General features: G+C 22.9%; 1 long non-coding RNA gene across 1 annotated transcript; it reads left to right on the top strand.

Moving 5' to 3' along the window:
* Window positions 1-208: 208 nt before the first annotated feature.
* On the top strand, window positions 209-1,650 carry LOC112794418 (uncharacterized). The gene is made up of 2 exons (XR_003198857.3): window positions 209-330; window positions 1,366-1,650. It is a non-coding gene; the product is annotated as an uncharacterized lncRNA (long non-coding RNA).
* The last annotated feature ends 4,472 nt before the right edge of the window (window positions 1,651-6,122 follow it).

The raw sequence follows: 6,122 nt of genomic DNA on the forward strand, positions 1-6,122 counted from the left end.
TTTACGTATTAATTTCTTAATTAATTATTTTTTATTAGAAATGGTAATTATGTGGTTTGACTTTGATAATAGAATAATTATAAAATTAATTAGGTACCATAACAAGAATGTACCCTCCTCTTATTCTGTTAAAATGAAATTAATTTTAGTATACTAGAGTAAATAAAATATGCCATCAAAGGCATATATATATGGATAGACATGTATAAGTTGTTTCATGTACCTAACAAGGCAAACCTGAAGAGTGAAGGCTGCTCAAGCTAATAAGAATTAAGATGAAAGCCTTTACTTATGTTCTCATCGTTCTCTTTATTTTTTCCAGTGCCATCGGTATGTTTTAGTCATCTAATAAATAAGGTTTAATTTTCTTATCTTGTTGCACGAAAATAAGACTTTTTGTCTGTTAATTTATTTTATTGTTAAAAAGAAGAATAATTTTTTATATTGTTAAAAATAATTGAAAACTGATTTATGTTTATTTACTTATAAAATTGGAAATTCATTTCTTTAAAAATCTAATTATTTTTTGCATATACATGAAAAATATCGTTTTTAAACCCAAAAAAAGTGCCAGAAAATGTCATAAGGAACACATTTTAAGGTTGTGCACTTGTGCTTGTTTATGATCATTAAAAAGGTAATTTTACAATTTGATTTATTTTCACGTTTAAAATAACTTAAAAAAATTATTTAGTTAGAATATATTCTTTTTATTTTTATATAAAAAACTGAAAAACTTTTTTTTGAAGAATTTCTGATTAATTTATAAAAATTTATGTATAAAAAGGGTAAAAATTGATTTATTTTTCTATAAGAAACTGGTTGTATAAAACATGGATGATATGTGACACGATATAATACGAGACATAAAAATATACGAATTTTAAATTTTTTCAAGACATGAGACATGCCATGTATATAAAATATATATAAAATACTTTTTAATAAATTATAATAATATTTTAATATTTTATTAATATTAAAATATAAATGAATTTTTTAACTAATTTAACATTTTTCTTAATTATATAACGTATTTAAAATTCTTTTATTTTAATAAATAATAATATATACTATTTTTAAACTCATTTTAAGAAGGTATATTAAGAATAAGGATGAACACGCTGACACGTGATGATATTTAAATATGTTCAAGCATGTCTAAAAAAATATTTTTATAATTTTTATCAAGTTTCGCTTTGATATAAAAGACATTCATATAAAATGAATATCAAATGAGTGTTGTGTCTGAAATGTGTTCAATCGATACACGAATAATTAGACACAACAACTAAGTAAAATATTCTTGTTTCATACAGGAGTACTAATAATTGTTCTATCTGTTTGATGTGTATGTATGTGTAGGAAATGAAAGACTATCGAAAGTAACAGCAGAGGTTAGCTACTGCAAAACAACATTCCCTCATGTAGTTTGTAAATTAAGTCCGCCGTGCAATGCTTTTTGCAAAGACACATATGGAAGAATAGCAACTGGAGATTGCATTGCCAACAAGTGTATTTGTGAATACCCACCTCCTTGTGACAATTTTTAGTCCTATCTCTGGAACATTAGTTTTCCTTTTCCATAAATGTGTTTCAAACTTTCAATAGGGGACAATGAATAAAAAGCTTAAAAATATTATATCAGAATGATGTTTCCAATTTTATTTACCATCTTTCTCGTTTCTAGTTACTTTTTACTTTATTATAACGTTAAAAAATATGGGAAATCATCTCCCAAAATAAAAATGGCATTATCATCTCTCAAACAAAATGTCATGAGTAGTTAGTAGTTACTAATTTTTTTCGTTAAGATTTTGTTATTATTTGGTAGAAGAATATTGTATGCATAATTTTGTGTATTTTTTTATTAGTATTAAAATTGATTAATAAAAAATAAGAGAAGATAAAACAAAATTTATCTTTCATATAATAAAAAAAGAGTTTAATTTTTATGTATGTATAATATAAAATATTTTATATGATCATCCAATTATATACATTCTTTTATGAATGACCATTTACACGATTAATATAAAAATTTGTTATTTTTACTGATTTAATGTTACATAATTAAATTATATATGTATAATAAAATTGTTTTACACTAATTATTCATCAAAATTAATTAATAAAAAATAAATTTAATATCACACGATCAACCTCATAAAGGTAAACCTATTTATGGATAACGTGACAAATTAAAATATTTTGAAAGTATTTTAGTTGTTAAGAAATTTAGAGAGTCTTCTGTCAATAATTTGACAATTCAGTAGCAATTTATAGTTTAGACTAATATTCAATATTTATTACTTAAAATTAAAGAAAAAAATAATTTATTATGTGAGATAATATTAATAGTAGAAAGAGAAATAAAGTAAAACGAATCGTCTTTATGGCTTATTTAATGTTTTTTATTTTTATTTTATTATAAATTAAATATTATTTTCTCATTTCAAAAAGTATTAATTAATTTTTATCTATTATATACTCTTTATTATTAAATAGAAAGAGAAAGTTAGAAGAATAAAGAATTAATATAGAGAGAAAATAATATTTTCAATAAAATCTAATGATTGTCATAATATTTGTACATACACAACTTAAAAAAGACACTTAATATGATATGAAAGGAGTATATTATAAACTTACCTAACATTATATAACTAAATAAATAAAAGTATGGATAGATTAATTAAAACAAATAACGGAATTCTAATTTCTATCTTAAAAGATAAACTTTGAAAAATATATATTGTCGTACAAAATAGTTAGAAGCTAGAAAAAAAAAATATTATAAAAGACGACATCGACTCTAGAACATGCACTCATTAACTTTAAATAAAATATTTTATATAATACTTGTTTGAGTACCATTAAATTTAATAAAAAAAAATTTATATATTTAATAAATTTTTAATAATAAAAATAAAATATTAATAAAATAAAAAAATAAAAAAATTATTATTTACATCTTTTTAAAAAATATATTTTTTTATAAAATATTCAAATATAAAATTAAATTATTTTTTTAAAATAAAAAAACTTAAAATAAAATATTTTTTTTAAAATTCATCCAAACAAGCTTATAATATCTTTAAAGATATAAAAGAGATTCAACATAACTATTTAAAAGATATGGTATAAAATCTTCTAATTGATGACAAATTTTACCATCATTAATAGAAATCATCATTAATCTATAATATTTTTCATAAATAATATTTAAAAAATATGTATAAAAATTAATATTAAAATGTGTCATGTCAATGCCAAAAAATTAGAATTTTTTATTTAAATAAAATAAAAAATCTAATACTACATGAATTTCCTAAATTATTTTTTGATATATGAATCTCTTTTTTGATATATTTATATAAATCGTCTTAGCTAACTGAACTTTAGATTAATTAGTAAAAGATGATACGCTCGGATAATTTATACTTGAAATTCATTTTCGCAAAGCACGTAAATTGTCTCGGGATATTGAATGTTAAAAGATAGTATAATTTAACAATATTAGTTAGTCGAAATAACATACAATTAAAATACAGTTAATTCAACAATATTAGATTCTTACTGTCCACTTCTAAAACTATTGTTCTCTGATCTTAGCATGGATCTTCGTGTAATTCGGTCATGGGTTATCATACATGAACTTAATCACATTGGAGATCTATGTATATACATTGTTGTTTGGTGCAAACCTATCAATAAAAAATTTACGATTAGCAAACACATAAAAATACATAAATTTTAACAAATTCAAAATAGATTGTGGATAGAAGACATTAAAATAGTAGTCACGCCTGCATGTCATTAGGCAAAATTCTCATCTGTATGACGGACAATGGTAAAGGGACATCTGTCTGGAATACATTGGAGGAATCACCTACCGCGGTCTCTGTTGTTGGAATTGTAGGGGGCGAAGGGAGGCCGTAGCAGAATAAGCAACGTAGTTAAAATTCGAAATCATGATGAACTGCTGGTCTGATGGACCCGCCTATGATGTCATAAGGGTCGATGGGGTAGTCGAGATATCTAGAGGGCGATGACTGAGAAGTCCCTGGGTACCAGTAGTGGAAACCCTCCTTCCACCACAACCATGAGACCGACTCGTGACACTTCTGCTACCCGCCGTCATGTCTTCAAACAGAATACCAATTAACACTAATCAGCATATGTACAACACAAATCCTTCAACATTTATATTATTTCAAAAAAAAATGATATAATATCTCCTAAAATTAGACATATATCCACCTTTATGATGTTCACAAATCTAACAAATCTCAATCTACAACATTTCCAATAGAATATATTAACTTGTTTATACTATTGTATAAATTTTGAGACTAATACTAATTATTAACTAAAACACAAATTAGATATAAAGGTATATAATTGATACTTGACGTACAAAAATATCAAACAACAAGAAATAATACAATCAAGTATTCTTTGAACATCAATTTATACAAATCAGCATCAATGCATGACACAACGATCAACAGCTCATTAATTGCATAAATTCAATAAAAAATCAATCAATCTAGTCCAAACAAATTTAAATTCAAATTCAAAAAATATATCAGTATGTTGAACTAATTTTTATAAATTCTCTAACTGATTCAAAATCGTCACCTAATTGAAGCAGCAAACAACACAAAAAAAAAATTAAAGCACCAATATATATATATAATGGAAACATTACTATAGCAACCTGAATAATAAACACAAATAAACAATATTCAACAAAAATCCTATATTATAATAACAAATAAACAATATTTGACGGTAATGCATTGTGGGTCACTGAAACGTAGTGTTTTGTTAAACGTGTTTACCGTTAAAAAAATTCGATAATAAATCTGACGCTAAATTTCGCGCCTATCTTTCTAGTCTTCCCTCCAATTATTACCGACGAATTTACCGTCAAAAATAAAAATCCGCCGATAATACTTTGACATGACAGATTTGACACCAAAATTCTCGATAAATTTACCGGTAAAATCACTGCTAATGTTTGTCGTTAAATCCGACCGTATTTAGCGTCTTTCTTATAATGCAATATCTACTTTTAAAATGGAAAATGCAAAAGTTGTACTAAGAATTTAATTTTTTTATTTTAATTAGTTAGTTTATTGAAAAAAATACACAATTTATAATATAATTTTTCACTAACAAGTGCTCTTAAAACTTTGCTTAAAATTATTATTAAATTTTTTAATTTTTTAATAAATATATTACAAGTAAATTGAAATTTTTATTTTTTTTTTGTTTTTTTATAATTTTCTTTTACTACCAAACAAATCTAATCGCACTTAAATTAAGCTGGTGACGTCCACAATGTACACGCAATTAAAATTACAAATTGAATATATAGTAATTAATTCATTATTTTATCGTTTTATAATTTTTTTATTTTAGAGATTTTTTTTTTCATCTTAATTTATGTCTTTAGGATATTTATTAAGAATTTAATAATTTTGATATATTATCAGTGTAAACTATTTTTTACTATCGTTCAATTATATATCTATTCTTTTAAATGACCATTCAGATATTAATTGTTAAAAATAATTATTGTTGCTAATATAGTAATACGTAATTAAATATATATGTAAATTTCATTTATATTATCAATTTATTAAAATTAAATTCTACTTATTAACCTCTTAAAGTTTTAATTTTTATTAGAACAAAAATATTTGACAACAAAAAAAATAGTTAAAAATAATTAAAATTTATCTTATTTATTATTTATTAATTATTATAACAATTAATAAATAATAAATAAAACGAATTCTGACTTTTCTTTATCTCTTTAATATTATCGTTATTAAAAATAGTAATTATGTGGTTTGACTTTAATAATGAAATAATTACAAAATTAATTAGGTACCATACCAAGAAGTACCCTCCTCTCATTCTAGTAAAATGTAATTAATTTTAATATATTATAATAAATAAATAAAATATTAAAAAATCATCAAAATTTATTATTTTTTGTCATCATTTAACCATCATCTCAATTTCTTTATTTACTTTATTCTAATAACGCACTCTAGCATTCTTCCATGCCATCAAAGGCTTATATATATGGATAGAGACATGTATGA

Source organism: Arachis hypogaea, chromosome 4 (genome assembly GCF_003086295.3).
Source record: "Arachis hypogaea cultivar Tifrunner chromosome 4, arahy.Tifrunner.gnm2.J5K5, whole genome shotgun sequence".
Lineage (NCBI taxonomy): Eukaryota > Viridiplantae > Streptophyta > Magnoliopsida > Fabales > Fabaceae > Arachis > Arachis hypogaea.